The sequence below is a fragment of the Tamandua tetradactyla genome, chromosome 6 (assembly GCF_023851605.1).
Source record: "Tamandua tetradactyla isolate mTamTet1 chromosome 6, mTamTet1.pri, whole genome shotgun sequence".
NCBI lineage: Eukaryota > Metazoa > Chordata > Mammalia > Pilosa > Myrmecophagidae > Tamandua > Tamandua tetradactyla.
Window position 1 is genome coordinate 14,921,159 of NC_135332.1, and position 18,317 is coordinate 14,939,475.

The window sequence follows — 18,317 nt, forward strand, 5'->3', positions numbered from 1 at the left end:
ATTCTTGGCAGGCCTGGGTCACAGGTAGGGAGAGGAAGCAGGTGGGTTGTGCAGAGTGAGGAGGGACGGGGGAGATGGTTCTGGAGAAGAGTTAGGGGAGGGGGCTAGGGAGGCTTGGGAGGAAGGGCTACATCAACCTGGGTGGGTAGCAACTCCAGAGATGGTTCTACAGCCATGGGTTCAGCAGCAGGGAACCCCCCACTCAGAGGTGTCAGGTAGGCTATGCTCAGTATACCTGGAGATCACCTGTTCAGATGTTACAGCCTAGTGCGTAGAAGTACAGACTGTGGGGTCGCAGAGACCTGGGCTCTGACCGCACCAGCACGACTTAGAAGCTGTGTGATCATGGACAAGTTCCTTAACCTTTCTGAGCCTCAGTGTGTATATCTGTAAATTGGGTTCACTGTAGTTGTGAGAATTAAATGAGAAAACGTTTGTGAAGTTCCCAGAACCGAGTCCCAGAACAGGGTAAACACTCAGCTCACCAGGATTATCACGAGTGCCCTGGGCAAAACTTCCACCAATAGAGGAAGAGAGGATAACACAGACCCCGGTCGGGGACTGTGAGGGGGCTGGCAGGCTGGGCTTCCTCTCTAGTTACAAGACAAATTCAAACCTTAACCCGACGTCATTTAAACAGGTTCCGATTTAAAATCCAAACTGTTTGTTTTTTTAACTTTTTAAATTGTAAAATTGTGGTAGATAGATTCAGGTGTCAACTTGGCCAGGTGAAGGCACCTAGTTCTATTGCTGTGGACATGAGCCAATGGTACCTGAACCTCATCTGTTGCTGATTACATCTGCAGTCAGCTAGGAGGCGTGCCTGCTGCAATGAATGATATTGACTTAATTGGCTGGTGCTTAATTGAGAGAGCTCAAAGAAGCACAGCCAAAGCAGCTCAGCCCAGGCCTTTGGAGATGCAGAAAGGAATCACCCCGGGGAAAGTTGTTGGAACCCAGAGGCCTGGAGAGAAGGCCAGCAGAGGTCACCCTGTGCCTTCCCACGTAAGAACCTCAGTTGAAAGTTAGCTGCCTTTCCTCTGAAGAACTAATGAAATAAATCCCCTTTTATTAAAAGCCAATTCATCTCTGGTGTGTTGCATTCTGGCAGCTAGTAAACTAGAACAATAATATAACATATATACAAGGCAAAGAAAGGAAAAAAGCAGTGGTTTTCAAAGTACTCTTCAACGACTGGTTATAGGACAGATCCCAGAGTTTATCATGGGCTGCCATACCATCATCTCAGAGTTTTCCTTCTAGCTGCTGCAGAATATAGGAGACTAGAAGGAATAAATATATGTTTTTATCATCATAATTGACTTTTTTCTTCTTTTGTGATAAATAACATATACACAAAAAAGCAAGAAATTTCAAAGCATAGCACCACAATTAGTCATAGAACTTATTACAATTGTGGTTACGATTCCACAATTTTAAGTTTTTACTTCTAACTGCCCTAAGATACTGGAGACTAAAAGAAATATCATTTTAATGATTCAGCAATCATACTCATTTATTAAACTCGACCTTCTCTGTATAACATCACCATCACCTTTAATCTTTCTATCCCTCTCTTTAGGGGTGTTTGGGTTATGGCCATTCTAACTTTTTCATGTTGGAAGGGGCTGTCAAGAATATGGGGTAGGGAGATGGAACTATCTGATGTCCTGGAGAGGCTGGGCCCTCTAGGTTTCAGGACTTATCTGATCCAGGGACCCATCTGGAAGTTGTAAGTTTCTGTAAAGTTACTCTAGTGCATGGAACCATTGTAGAATCTTATGTATTGTGCCCTAGGGGTTTTTTAGGATTGACTGGAATGGAAAAAATCCCAAACTCTTGAAGCACTATTTTACAGGCTGGGAGGCGTGTGAGGATATTTCTTCCCGGGGACCTGAGCCCGGTGCAGATGGAGGGGCCCCTAGAAGTCCCGTGGTGGTGCAGGCTCAGGACACAGCAGTAGGGCAGAGAGAAGGAAGGGGGCTCAGCCCCGCACTGGGAGCACTGAGAGACAGCAAAGGGTGGAGGTATGAGCCTCACCCAGGTCTTTTTAGATGGGTGTCACTGACCCCACTGTCTTTATTTCTCCGGGAAGGTGGAGCCCTAGCGGAGGTGATGACAGGGACAGGAGTTAGGATTCTGGAGGACCTGGGGAACTGGTTTCCAAACTCTTTGGAGTGTGGCCACAGTGAGAGATATGTCTGAGAGCTAGTCCAGCACACACACACATACACACAGACTCGTATCAGCTGTGGCCCAGCAGGGGCTCCAGGTCTCCTTCCCTCTCTACCTGCCTCCCCACCTTCTTTCGTTCCAACAATTTTTACTGATAAATACAACACAGATACAGGAAACCACATGAGAGAAAATGAACAGTTTCATGAGCTCTTATAAAGCAAACGCTCCTGTAAGCGCATCAGAAGAGAGGACTTCGCCAATCAGCCCAGAACCTTCCAGAAGCCCCCTCCCAAGCAAACCCTTCCCCACACCCCAAGAGTGATACTACTCTGGCTTCGGTAGTAAAAAAAAATTTTGCAGTTGAAGGCATGAGCAGAGATCATGTCAGAAAAGGGTGTAAGTACTGAGACGCCGTCAAGCTCACAGTGGTGGGCTCGAGTTTTCCAAAATTCTAATCTTCCTCAAAAGCCCAAGTTGCATCATTGGCAACAGACACCATTAGTGTTTTCCTCGAAGTGACAGGCTTGCTTCATTGATTTTCAAAGAAATGTCTCCCAAATGCTCGAGTCTGAATAACCGTAGTCTGTCCATCAGCCATTTTTTTTTACGTAAAATTGGTGTGTCACGAAATAAAATGGTGAGTTCAGTTTGCAACCAAAAAAATTTTCAAAGCGATTTTCCTCCAGATCACCATTTTACTTCCGTCTGCTGCACGAGTACCCTGTGCCTATTTCTTATTTTGTCACAGGGATTAGTAAAACCACATGCATTCACAGGGTGAGATTTAATAAAATTGGTCATTTTTTCTGCTTCATCAGGACATTGTTCAGCGAAATAGGCTGTCTGATCTCACACACACACACACACACACGCACACACACTTCTTTTAAACTGTGAGTGTTTGTGAGTGAAGAATTCGGGGCTCACCCATGGAGCTTGGTGTCGTTGCTAAGGTTGACTGAGAGGCTGGCGGTTTTAGCTGCCAGTGTTTTTGCACCTTTGGTACAAATGTCAACACAATGGAAAAAGCAAGTAAGGTGCTGTTGGCATTATTACAAATACAGACTTGATCTTTCAGACCCCCTTACAGGGTCCCATGGGCCAGGGGTCTATGGAAAACTAATGCTCCCATAGATTCGTTGGGAAGGGGTCTTGGGATAATATGTTTGGTGGTGATGACAGTTTGTAGCCTTTATACCTGAAATTCAGCTTGTCTGGATATAAAACCCTTGGCTCACATTTCTTTCCTTTAGTGTCTTAATGCATTGCTCGGTTTTCTTCTGATATAAAAGTATGATGACAATTAATTTTTATTATTTTATTTTTTTATTAATTTTTAAATTTTTGAAAAAAAATTACAAGAAACACAAACATTCTTAACATATGATCATTCCGTTCTACATATATAATCATTAATTCACGATATCATCACATAGTTGCATATTCATCATCATGATCATTTCTTAGAACATTTAATGACAATTAATTTTTTTCTATTATATATTGCCTGGTGTTTTTGCCTGAATGCCAAAGTCATTTTTTTCAAAGTCCAATAATTTTGCTAGAATATATGCTGGTGCTGTTTTTACTGGGCAGATTTTCAAAGGTACATGGTGTGCCTTTTAAGCACATAGTTTCAATTTTTTTTTAATTTCATAAGAATTTTCCTGAAGTTTAGCTTTATAGATTTTAGCATTTATTTTGCCCCTTTGCTTTGAGTGTCTTCTTTAGAGATTCCTATTATCTGGATTTTGGATTTTCTTTGCTTATCTTTTTTTTCCCCCAAGGCCTGACTTTTTTTTTTTTTTATTAGAGAAGCTGCAGGTTTACAAAAAAATCATGTCGAAAATAAATTCCCATATGCCCACCCCTAATATTAACACCTTCCACTAGTGTGGTGCCTTCGTTACAACTTATAAAAGAAAAATTTTATAACTATAGTCCATGGTTTGCATCATTGTTCACTGTGTTAAATAGCCTTGTGATCTTTTTTTTTTGTAATATAAATCTAACCTAAAATTTCCCCTTTAACCACATTCAAACATATAATTTAGTGATGTTAATTACATTCAGTGTTGTCCATCTCCATTCTCCATTACCAAAACTTTTCTATTACCCCCACCCCATTCCTTACCCTTGCCCTGGTAACCTGCATTCTAGTTTATGACTCTATGAATTTGCTTATTCTAATTATTTCTTTATCAGTGAGATCACACAACATTTGTCCTTTTGTGTCTGGCATATTTTACTCAGCATGGAATCTTCGCGGTTCATCATGTGTCCCATGTATCAGAACTTCATTCCTTTTTACAGCTGAATAATATTCCACTGTATATATACATTTTGCTTATCCATTCATCAATTGATGGATACTTGGGTTACTTCTATCTTTTGAAGGCCTGCGTGCTTGACTGGTAAAGATAGGAACCACTTTTAGGTGTAGACACTTGCTTACTTAGCAAAAAGAAGAGTAAGCCCAAAGTGCCAGCTTCCCCAGCTTGTTCCACACACACAAAAAGGACAATACTGAGACAAAAGGGGCCGGTTGACTCCACTGGACCCAAATCCAGACGGCAGCTAAATGGTTTAGCATTCTGCAGCTCTGTTCTGAGGCATGGGGCAGAAAGGAGGTAATAAGAAACTGTCTTGTGACAGTGAATGAGGGGACGCAAGTGGGAGATGGCTTTGGAGTAACTCTTGACCAGCCTCCCAGCCTCTCGTGTTCCAGGAACATCACAAAGCCTTCAGCAAAGAAAGCCCCAGACAAACGACAGTTCTGCCTTTATGGATATGTGCAAGGCTGCTGGCAGAGCTGCTTCCCTACAGAAATGTTTTACAAATTAAATAAATTAGGTCAGAATGCAACTCCTTAAGTTGATCGCAAAGACAAGTAATCCTAACTGTATGTCAAATTGATAACAACCACAAAAGAAAACGTGTAACTTTTTAACATAATATTCCAATTATACACTCTTAGAAGGATATTCTCTAAATATTAAAATGAATGCAAAGCATAGATAAACTTTGCTTAGTAGTTTTATTGTTGATGGTGGTATTGATATTACTCTGAAAACTTTTTTGGATGTATTACAAAACAGCTGAGTAAACACTGATGATGTTTGGAACCAGGGTTTTCACTGTGACAAAAGAAAAATAAGGACTGGAGGGTGGTGTTGGAATTTTTTTTTAATATAAAAACAAACAAACACAAACATTCTTAACTTATGATCATTCCATTCTACATATATAATCAGTAATTCACAATATCATCACAGTTGCATATTCATCACCATGATCGTTTTTTAGAACATTTGCCTCAATTCAGTAAAAGAAATAAAAAGACAACAGAAAAAAATTCATACGTACCATACTCCTTACCCCTCCCTTTCATTGATCACTAGCATTTCAATCTAAATTTATTTTAACATTTTTTCTCTTATTATTTATTTCTATTCCATATGTTTTACTCATCTGTTGATAAGGTAGATAAAAGGAGCATCAGACACAGGTTTTCACAATCACACAGTCACATTGTGAAAGCTATATCATTATACAATCATCTTCAAGAAACATGGCTACTGGAACACAGCTCTACATTTTCAGGGAGTTTCCTCCAGCCTCTCCGTTACATCTTGACTAACAAGGTGATATCTACTTAATGCATAAGAATAACCTCCAGGATAACCTCTCGACTCTGTTTGGAATCTCTCAGCCATTGACACTTTATTTTGTCTCATTTCGCTCTTTCCCCTTTTGATCGAGAAGGTTTTCTCAATCTCTTGATGCTGAGTCCCAGCTCATTCTAGGATTTCTGTCCCACATTGCCAGGAAGGTCCACACTCCTGGGAGTCATGTCCCACATAACCAGGGGGAAGGCAGTGAGTTTGCTTGTTGTGTTGGCTGGAGAGAGAAGCCACATCGAGCGACAAAAGAGGTTCTCTTGGGGGTAACTCTTAGGCCTAATTTTAAGTAGGCTTGACCTATCCTTTGTGGGGTGAAGTTTCATATGAGCAAACCCCAAGACTGGGGACTCAGCCTGTTGCTTTGGTTGTCCCACAGTTTGTGAGAATATCAAGAATTCTCCTCTTGGAGAAGCTGGATTTTACCCCTTTCTCACCATTCCTCCAAGGGGACTTTGCAAATACTTTTTTACTCATTGTTCAAATCACTCTGGGATTTATCGGGGCATCACTCTGAACAAACCTACAAAATCTCATGCCCTACTCAAGGTTCCATGTACTTATGGTGTTCAATTAAGCTGTCCACATAAGTTATATTAGGACATGCACTAGTCAAAATATAAATGTTGGCCTCGCGGCGCCCACGCCCCGCAGCAGCCGACCCGCCCGCCCTCCTTCTCCCCCCTCTTTCTCCACCGGCCCGCCGCGCGGCGCCCACGCCCCGCAGCAGCCAACCCGCCCGCCCTCCTTCTCCCCCCTCTTCCCCCTCCTGCTCCGGCGGCTCTCCAACCAGCACGGTGCCCTCTTCCCCCACCTTCACCGGCTCCTCCGCCACCAGCCTCGATAGCCTTGCCGCCCTCAACTTTCCTCCTCCAGAACAGCTACTGGGGGAGTGGAGATAATACAGAGCAGCTCCCGGAGCCACGAGGGAGATCAAAGGGATAGCGTACCCCATCCTGGAACGGCTGACTATCTGGGAGAACCAGCTCCGGTGAGATCACCAAGGGGCACGGGCTTACCTGGGTGGGACGGCAAGCGACCGGAGTCCCTCCCTTCCACCTTCCCAGGCCAGCTGGTAGAATTGGACAGGCGGTCCCCTTAGGCCGCGGCGGCTGGTGCCCCCACCACGCGAGGCCCCCCGGACCAACTGAGATAGTTGGGTCGGAAATCCCCAGACTGCGGAGAACAGTGACCGGGGGATCCCTTTCAAACACGTGACTCCCCCGTCCGGCTGGGAACAGTGCACTCTCCCGGGCTGCGCCAGCTGGCGTCCTCCCGCCACACTTGGTGCCCCAGGCCAACTAGCTAATTCGGCCGGACGCTCTCCTGTGCTGCGACGGCCGGCGACCCTCCCCGCATTCGGAACCCCAGGCCGGCTGGCATTCTTCCAAGATGCTTCGGCTGCCGAACCTCCCCTACAGCGAGAATTTTCCAGAGTTAAAGGACCCACAGCAACTTTCACTGGTGGAACCCGTAGACAAACGTGTGCCACGAGCGCCACCTACTGGGCAGGATAAGAAAAACAGAACCCAGAGATTTCACAGAAAAATCTTTCAACCTGTGGGGTCGAACACCCAGGGAAATCTGACTAAATGCCCAGACGCCAGCAGAAGATAACGGATCACGCTCAGAAAATTGAACATATGGCCCAGTCAAACGAAGAAACCAATAGTTCAAATGAGATACAGGAGCTGAAACAACTAATGCTGAATATACGAACAGAAATGGAAAACCTCTTCAAAAACGAAATTGATAAATTGAGGGTGGACATGAAGAAGACATGGGCTGAACATAAAGAAGAAATAGAAAAACTGAAAAAACAAATCACAGAACTTATGGAAGTGAAAGATAAAGTAGAAAAGATGGAAAAAACAATGGATACCTACAATGACAGATTTAAAGAGACAGAAGATAGAATTAGTGATTTGGAGGATGAAACATCTGAATTCCAAAAAGAAACAGAAACTATCTGGAAAAGAATGGAAAAATTTGAACAAGGTATCAGGGAACTCAAGGACAATGTGAACCGTACAAATATACGTGTAGTGGGTGTCCCAGAAGGAGAAGAGAAGGGAAAAGGAGGAGAAAAACTAATGGAAGAAATTATCACTGAAAATTTCCCAACTCTTATGAAAGACCTAAAATTACAGATCCAAGAAGTGCAGTGCACCCCAAAGAGATTAGACCCAAATAGGCGTTCCCCAAGACACTTACTAGATAGAATGTCAGAGGTCAAAGAGAAAGAGAGGATCTTGAAAGCAGCGAGAGAGAAGCAATCCGTCACATACAAGGGAAACCCAATAAGACTATGTGTAGATTTCTCAGCAGAAACCATGGAAGCTAGAAGACAGTGGGATGATATATTTAAGTTACTAAAAGAGAAAAACTGCCAGCCAAGACTCCTATATCCAGCAAAATTGTCCTTCAAAAATGAGGGAGAAATTAAAACATTCTCAGACAAAAAGTCACTGAGAGAATTTGTGACCAAGAGACCAGCTCTGCAAGAAATACTAAAGGGAGCACTAGAGTCAGATACGAAAAGACAGAAGAGAGAGGCATGGAGAAAAGTGTAGAAAGAAGGAAAGTCAGATATGATATATATAATACAAAAGGCAAAATGGTAGAGGAAAATATTATCCAAACAGTAATAACTCTAAATGTTAATGGACTGAATTCCCCAATCAAAAGACATAGACTGGCAGAATGGATTAAAAAACAGGATCCTTCTATATGCTGTCTACAGGAAACACATCTTAGACCCAAAGATAAATATAGGTTGAAAGTGAAAGGTTGGGAAAAGATATTTCATGCAAATAACAACCAGAAAAGAGCAGGAGTGGCTATACTAATATCCAACAAATTAGACTTCAAATGTAAAACAGTTAAAAGAGACAAAGAAGGACACTATATACTATTAAAAGGAACAATTAAGCAAGAAGACATAACAATCATAAATATTTATGCACCGAACCAGAATGCTCCAAAATACGTGAGGAATACACTGCAAACACTGAAAAGGGAAATAGACACATATACCATAATAGTTGGAGACTTCAATTCACCACTCCCATCAATGGACAGAACATCTAGACAGAGGATCAATAAAGAAATAGAGAACCTGAATATTACTATAAATGAGCTTGACTTAACAGACATTTATAGGACATTACATCCCACAACAGCAGGATACACCTTTTTTTCAAGTGCTCATGGATCATTCTCAAAAATAGACCATATGCTGGGTCACAAAGCAAGTCTTAACAAATTTAAAAAGATTGAAATCATACACAACACTTTCTTGGATCATAAAGGAATGAAGTTGGAAATCAATAATAGGCGGAGTGCCAGAAAATTCATAAATACATGGAGGCTCAACAACACACTCTTAAACAACAAGTGGGTCAAAGAAGAAATTGCAAGAGAAATTAGTAAATACCTAGAGGCAAATGAAAATGAAGACACAACATATCAAAACTTATGGGACGCAGCAAAGGTAGTGCTAAGAGGGAAATTTATTGCCCTAAATGCCTTTATTAGAATCAAATCCCATGAGGAGAAACTAAAACTGAAAAAATGCCCAGAATTTTAATGCAGGTTGCAGGAAAGCATTTTCAGGGAACCCAGGTCCTCAGAGCTAAGAGGTGTTTGCTGCACCTATGCAGGAAATCCTTTCCAGGAAATCTTCTTAGAGCTCGTTACCGAGCATGGCTCCTCTAACTACACCTGATATTCGTATTTTCTCTGCTTCACTGTAGACGATATGTCCTGTGAGTGGGAGAAGCACATTAAAGATGGATAGGGTGGGGTGGAGGGAGACAACTTTGGAAAGGTTTTACTAGCAATTTGAGTTATCCTCACATACCTTTTGAGCAGCTATCAAGCACCAAATGTTGCCTTTAGCCAAGAGTTCCCATCTGTTAGTGCATATGAGAATCCCCTGTGGAGGTTTTAAAATTTAGATAGGCCTTACAGTGAAAATGCCCTCTTTTTTTAATTTTTGAAATTTGTTTACAAATGCTCCCCTTTCCTCCATGAATTTCCTATTTCTAGTCATCTCTTATAAGTAATATCATACAGTATTTGTCATGTGCCTTGCTTATTTCACTGTGCATAATGTTCTCAAGTTTCTTCCACATTGTAGCATGTTTAAGAATTTCATCCTTTCTTTTGGCCAAATAATATCACATTGTGTATATGAGACACATTTTATTTATCCATGCATCTGTGGATGGGCACTTGGGTGTAATGCTGCTGTAAACACTGTATACAAATGTTCTAGTTTGCTAGCTGCTGGAATGCAATATACCAGAAGCAGAATGACTTTTAAAAAGGGGAATTTAATAAGTTGGTAGTTACAGTTCTAAGGCCGAGAAAATGTCCCAATTAAAGCAAGTCTATAGAAATGTCCAATCTAAGGCATCCAGGTAAAGATATCTTGGTTCAAGAAGGCCATTGAAGTTCAGGGTTTCTCTCTCAAGTGGAAAGGCACATGGCAAACACAGTCAGGGTTTCTCTCTCAGCTGGAAGGGCACATGGTGAACACGGTCAGGGTTCTTCTCTCATCTGGAAGGGCGCATGGTGAGCATGGCGTCATCTGCTAATCTTCTCCTGGCTTCCTGTTTCATGAAGTTCCCCAAGAGGCATGTTCCTTCTTCATCTCTAAAGGTCGCTGGCTGGTGGACTCTGTTTCTCGTGGCTATGTCGTTCTGATTTGCTCACTCTGAATCTCTTTACATGCTAGAAATTAGTATTCTTGAGTTATGCAGTTTTTGAAAGCAGGGCTATGATGGTGTCAGGTAGGAAATTAACTTCAGGTCCACCACAGGTTAGCTATTCCAGATGTCACAAAAGAAAGACACACAGACCAAATTAAGATGCCCAGGGCACACATTCGAATGAATCAGTAAACATGGTAAGAAGCAAGGGAAAAGAGATGGGGCAAGTTAGCATACTTGGGAGAGTGTGCAAGGAGGGTGGGTGAACCACACTATATAAACCTGGGTCTGCAATGTTCACATGTCCTAGATCTCTTTGCTGCAACAGCCTACCCCGCTGATGATACTTAGGAGGAACAGAGTCGAGGATAAGTAATGGGCTTGACAGATGCTTCGAGAATAATCTTGCCTCAACCAGGGAAGCTCATGGATAATTTTGTTTCATCTGCAACCTAGCCCCCATCATCCACAACCCCAGAGTGTTCTAAAGTGAATTGTAGACATCAAATCTTTCTATCCATAAAATTAATAATGCAGTGTGTACCCCTAAAAGATAGGATTCCTTTTGTTTAAACATAGCCACAATGTCATTTTCACATCTAAAAATTAAAATTAATGAAAGTTAAAAAAAAATATATATATATATATAAATGTTGTACCAAATAAACATTTTTTGCTTTAGTCTCACACATAAGTTAAACATTTAAAATATTAATTACCATCTATTTTCAACACCCTGCAGTAATGACATTCCTTTGTTCTTCCTCATGCAAAAACATTTTTAAATTTGTACATTTGCTCACTATCATTATACACTCTAGGCATTCCTAGATTGTACCTTCTCAGTCTTCATCATCTATCTTTCTTTCGGATTTCATTTGTGCCCCCAGCCCTCCTCCTTCTATCATTCTCACATTCAGCTTCTCTCAGTGGTCTAACATTATTGTATTACAGTTAGGTAGTATTGTGCTGTCCATTTCTGAGTTTTTATATTCAGTCCTGTTGCACAGTCTGTATCCCTTCAGCTCCAAATATCCAATATCTTACCCTATTTCTATCTCCTGATGGTCTCTGTTACCAGTGAAATTCTCCAAGTTCATTCACTAATGTCAGTTCATATCAGTGAGACCATATAGTATTTGTTGTTTTGTTTCTGGCTAACCTCACTCAGCATAATGTCCTTAAGGTCCATCCATGTTGTTACATATTTCATAACTTTATTCTGTCTTACAGCTGCATAATATTCCATCATATGTATATACCACAGCTTGTTTAGCCACCCGTCTGTTGGTGGACATTTGGGTTGTTTCCATCTCTTGCCAATTGTAAATAATGCTGCTATAAACACTGCTGTGCAAATGTCCATTTGTGTCCTTGTCCTCATGTCCTCTGAGTAGATACCTAGCAGTAGTATTGCCGGGTAACATGGCAATTCTATACTTAGCTTCCTGAGGAACCGCCAAACTGCCTTCCACAGCGGTTGCACCATTTGACATTCCCACCAACAGTGGATAAGTGTGCCTCTTTCTCCACATCCTCTCCAGCACTTGTTGTTTTCTGTTTTATTGATAATGGCTATTCTAGCAGGCGTGAGATGATATCTCATTGTGGTTTTGATTTGCATTTCCCTAATAGCCAGGAAGTTGAGCATATTTTCATGTACCTTTTGGCCGTTTGCATTTCCTCTTCTGAGAAATGTCTGTTCAAGTCTTTTGTCCATTTTGTAACTGGGTTGTTTGTCTTTTTATTGTTGAGTTGAACAATCTCTTCATATATTCTGGATACTAGACCTTTATCTGATATATCGTTTTCAAATATTGTCTCCCATTGTGTAGGCTGTCTTTTTACTTTCTTGACGAAGTTCTTTGATACACAAAAGTGTTTAATTTTGAGGAGTTCCCATTTCTTTCTTTCTTTCTTTCTTCAATACTTGTGCTTTGGGTGTAAGGTCTAGGAAACTGCCTCCTATAATGAGATTTACAAGATATTTCCCTACATTTTCTCCTAACAGTTTTACAGTCTTAGATTTAATGTTTAGGTCTTTGATCCATTTTGAGTTAATTTTTGTATAGGGTGTGAGATATGGATCCTCTTTCATTCTTTTGCATGTGGATATCCAGTTCTCTAGACAGCATTTATTGAAGAGACTGTTCTGTCCCAGGTGAGTTGGTTTGACTGCCTTATCAAAGATCAATTGTCCATAGATGAGGGGGTCTACATCTGCACACTCTGTTCGATTCCATTGGTCAAAATATCTATCTTTATGCCAGTACCATGCTGTTTTGACCACTGTAGCTTCATAATATGCCTTAAAGTCAGGTAGTATGAGACCTCCAACTTCATTTTTCTTTCTCAGGATATTTTTAGCTATTCGGGGCACCCTGTCCTTCCAGATAAATTTGGTTTTTGGTTTTTCTGCTTCTGAAAAGTAAGTTTTTGGGATTTTAATTGGTATTGCATTGAATCTGTAAATCAATTTAGGTAGAACTGACATCTTAACTATATTCAGTCTTTCAGTCCATGAACATGGCATGCCCTTCCATTTATTTAGGTCTTCTGTGATTTCTTTTAACAATTTCTTATAGTTTTCTTTGTATAGATCTTTTGTCTCTTTAGTTAAATTTATTCCTAAATATTTTATTCTCTTGGTTGCAATTGTAAATGGAATTTTTTTCTTGATTTCCCCCTCAGATTGTTCACTGCTAATGTATAGAAACACTGCAGATATTTTTTATTAATTTTAAATTTAAAAATATGACAGCAAAGAAATAAAAACATTCTTAATATATACTCATTCTGTTCTACATATATAATCAGTAATTTACAATATCATCACATAGTTGCATATTCATCATCATGATCATTTCTTAGAACATTTGCATCAATTCAGAAAAAGAAATAAAAAATAACATAAAAAGAAATAAAATGAAAACAGAAAAAAAATTATACATACCATACCCCTTACCCCTCCCCCTTTCATTGATCACTAGCATTTCAAACTAAATTTATTTTAACATTTGTTCCCCTTATTATTTAATTTTATTCCATATGGTCTACTCATCTGTTGACAAGGTAGATAAAAGGAGCATCAGACACAAGGTTGTCATAATCACACAGTCACATTGTGAATGCTATATCATTATACAATCCTCATCAAGAAACATGGCTACTGGAACATAGCTCTACATTTTCAGGCAGCTCCCTCCAGCCTCTCCATTACATCTTGAATAACAAGGTGATATCTACTTAATGCATAAGAATAACCTCCAGGATAACCTCTCGACTCTGTTTGGAATCTCTCAGCCATTGACACTTTGACTCATTTCACTCTTCCCCCTTTTGATTGAGAAGGTTTTCTCAATCCCTTCATGCTGAGTCTCTGCTCATTCTAGGATTTCTGTCCCACATTGCCAGGAAGATCCACACTCCTGGGAGTCATGTCCATCATAGACAGGGGGAGGGTGATGAGTTTGCTTGTTGTGTTGGCTGGAGAGAGAGGCCACATCTGAGCAACAAAAGAGACTCTCTTGGGTGGGCCACGGTGGCTCAGCAGGCAAGAATGCTTGCCTGCCATGCTGGAGAACTAGGGTTTGATTCCCGGTTCCTGCCCATGTTAAAAAAAAAAAAAAAAAGAGAGACTCTCTTGGGGGTGACTCTTAGGGCCTAATTTTAAGTACACTTGACCTATCCTTTGTGGGGTTAAATTTCATATGAACAAACCCCAAGACTGGGGGCTCAGCCTGTAGCTTTGTGAGAATATCAAGAATTCAACTAGGGGTGGTTGAATTTCCCCCCGTTCTCACCATTCCCCAAAGGGGACTTTGCAAATACTTTTCCACTCACTGATAAAATCACTCTGGGATTCATTGGAGCATCACTCTGGAAAAACCAACACAATCTCATGTCTTACTCAAGGTTCCATGTACTTATGTTGTCCAACCAACTATCTACATAAGTTATATTAGGACATGCACTAGTCAAAATATAAATTTTGTACCAAATAAACATTTTTTTGCTTTAGTCTCACACATAAGTTGAAATTTTAAAATATTAATTACCATCAATTTTCAGCACCCTGCAGTAATGATATTCCTTTGTTCTTCCTCATGCAAAAATATTTTTGAAATTGTGCATTGTACATTTCACTATTATCGTACACTCTAGGCATTCCTAGATTATACCGTCTCAATCTTTAACATCTATCTTTCTTTCTGATTTCATTTATGTCCCCAGCCCTCCTCCTTCTATCATTCTCACATGCAGCTTCATTCAGTGTTTTAACATAATTGTATTACAGTTAGGTAGTATTGTGCTGTCCATTTCTGAGTTTCTATATTCAGTCCTGTTGCACAATCTGTATCCCTTCAGCTCCAACTACCCAATATCTTACCCTATTTCTATCCCTTCATGGTCTCTGTCACCAACGAAATATTCCAAGTTTGTTCACTAATGTCAGTTCATATCAGTGAGACTATACAGTATTTGTCCTTTTGTTTTTGGCAAATCTCACTCAGCATAATGTCCTTAAGGTCCATCCATGTTGTTACATACTTCATAACTTTATTCTGTCCTACAGCTGCACAATATTCTATCATATGTATATGCCACAGTTTGTTTAGCCACCTGCCTGTTGATGGACATTTTGGCTGTTTCCATCTCTTGGTGATTGTAAATAATGCTGCTATAAACATTAGTGTGCAAATGTCCATTTGTGTCCTTACCTCTGTCCTTTGAGTAGAGACAACATATAGATGAGTCCTGTTTTTTAATCCATTCTGCCAGTCTATGTCTTTTGATTGGGGAGTTTAATCCATTAACATTTAGTGTTATTACTGCATGAGTAGTACTTTCTTCTACTATTTTGCCTTCTGAATTTTATATGTCATATCTAATTTTCCTTCTTTTTATCTTTACTCATAGTCTTCCTTTCTACACTCTTCTCCACACCTCTCTTTTCTGTCTTTTTGTATCTGTCTCTAGTGCTCCCTTTAGTATTTCTTGCAGAGCTGGTCTCTTGGTCAGAAATGCTTGGATCTATAATTTTAAGTCTTTCATGAGAGTTGGGAAATTTTCAGTGATAATTTCCTCCATTAGTTTTTCTCCTCCTTTTCCCTTCTCTTCTCCTTCTGGGACACCCACAACACGTATATTTTTGCGCTTCATATTGTCTTTCAATTCCCTGAGTCCCTGCTCATATTTTTCCATTTTTTCCCTATAGTTTCTGTTTCTTGTTGGATTTCAGATGTTCCGTCCTCCAGTTCACTAATCCCATGTTCTGTCTCTCGAAATCTACCAATGCAGGTTTCCATTGTTTTTTTTCATCTCCTCTACCATACCTTTCACTCCCATAAGTTCTGTGATTTGTTTTTTCAGACTTTCAATTTCTTCTTTTTGTTCTTTCCTTGCCTTCTTTATATCCTCTCTCAATTCATTGATTTGGTTTTTGATGGGGTTTTCCATATTTGTTTGTATATTCTGAATTAATTGTTTCAACTCCTTTAGCTCATTTGAATTGTTGGTTTGTTCCTTTGACTGGGCCTTATCTTCAATTTTCCTAGTGTAATTTGTTATTTTTCCTCTGGAGATTGCTTTCACTTCTTTTACCTAGGGTTTTCTTGCTGGATGAATTTGTTGTCTCTCTGTTCTTTGACATTCAGTTCAGCTTTATCTGGACCTCTAACTTAGGTTTTGTTTAACAGAGGAGAATTTTTCAGTTCTTGTTTTCTTGTTTCTTGCCCTGCTTGTATGGTGCCTTTCCCACACACACACACACTTAGGAGGGTCTACTTAGGTATTATAGAACCCAGGTGGATTTTCCAAGACCAAACTAGCCTCCTATCAGGAGGAAAGAGTCACCTGCATCAGTTTTCTATGAGGGTGAGACCCAGCAAGTTAAAGACTTTCCTGTGAAGTCTCTGGATTCTGTTTTTCGTATCCTGCCCAGTATGTGGTGCTTGTCTGCCTGCAGGCCCCACCAGTATAAGATGATATGGTACCTTTAACTTTGGCAGACTTTCCCTACTGGGAACGAGGTGGAGACGGAGGAGAGGTTGTAGGCTGGTTTTAATGGTTTCAAATTACCAAGCCCTGGGGTATGAATTCCTTGAGGGAGGGATTCCACCTAAGTTGGGCTTCACCCCTCCCCTGGAGAAGGCAAAGTCTCCAGACAAGCTCTCAAACAACCTTGTTTCTGCCTATGTCTGAGGCAGTTGCAGCCTGAGAAGTCCTGCCACTGAATCCAGAGGCAGTCAAGCCTTTGTAGAACACAGCCACAAAAACCTCTATTTCCTATTTTTTTTCTTTTTCCATCAGCCCTGCCCCCTCGTCTCTGGTGCAAAAATCAGCGACCTCCGCTTCGACCAGGTTCACCTGAGCTGGCGGCCTATTTTTAGTAGTCAGAACTTGTTAATTAATTCCACAATTGGCGTTTAGTTGGATTCAGCCCCTGCTGCTGGTAAAGTCCCTTTCCTGTCCCCTCTGGGAAGCAGTCTGTGAGGAAGGGGCGCCAGCCACAGCAGCTTAGGGAACTCACAGTTTTGGAGGGGCTCACAGCCAGTCCAGCTGGTCCAGACTGGGGTACGATGTGTGTCTGGTCACTGACATGGCCCAGGAGCTGTTCTGTACTGTTTCTGGTTATTTAGTAGTTTTTCTGGAGGACGAACTAAAATGCACAAATTGTTAAGCCACCATCTTGGCCTGGAAGTCAACACTACAGATTTTTGAGTGTTGATCTTATAACCTGCCATTTTGCTGTACTCATTTATTAGCTCTAGTAGTTTTACTGTCGATTATGGGGGGTTTTCGACATATAGTATCATATCATCTGCAAACAGTGAAAGTTTGACTTCTTCCTTTCCAATTTTGATGCCTTGTATTTCTTTTTCTTGTCTAATTTCTCTGGCTAGAACTTCCAACACAATGCCGAATAACAGTGGTGACAGTGGACACCTTTGTCTTGTTCTTGATCTTAGGGGTAAGTGGTGTGGGATTTGAATAGGGAAATTTCAGTATGAAGCCTTGGTTTTAAGAAAAAAGCTCTGTCCTCTGAAAGGACCACAAGACTGACACTCCACAGCAAAAAGTTCTTTAGTAGTACTCATATCCTTGTTTCTAAATGCTACTTACTAATAAAAGGAACCAGAGCTCATTGGAGAAATGGTCAATTTCAGGTTTAGAGCAAGGAAATATAAGATGAGCCTGGACCATCTTGTGTTAGAAAGCAAGGGAATGCTCAAATATTATTGGCATCCTATCCAGAGAACACAAGAACTGGCCCAAAGAAATTCTCACTAGCCAAATATGGGACAATGTGAATATCAAAATGATTGACAGCCACCTACGGGCAAATACGATATCACTTGTCAGAGATGTCTAGAAATAGCAAATCCATAGACAGAATTTGCTTATCTTTTATGTTTGTCATTTTCGCTTGACTTCTTTATCTCTTCTTTCATCCTTTTTATTTGCATTTTTTTCTTTTCTCCTAAGGCATTATCTGTTATTTTTATTTGTTCTTGTCCTTCTTCTTGCCTTGTCTCTATTCCTGAAATGCTTATTTTCACATTCTTTCCTGTTTGCGCTCTCCTAATTCCTGAGTTTTTCTAATTCTGATTTATGATGCTCTTTCAAATTTTATATAATTTTCTTAAGACCTTTTAGATTGGTTTGAAATACAAATAATAGTCTTTAATCTTCTGTGGGTGGGGACATGTCTTTCTGGGCATCATTTTCTGTGAGGATGTTA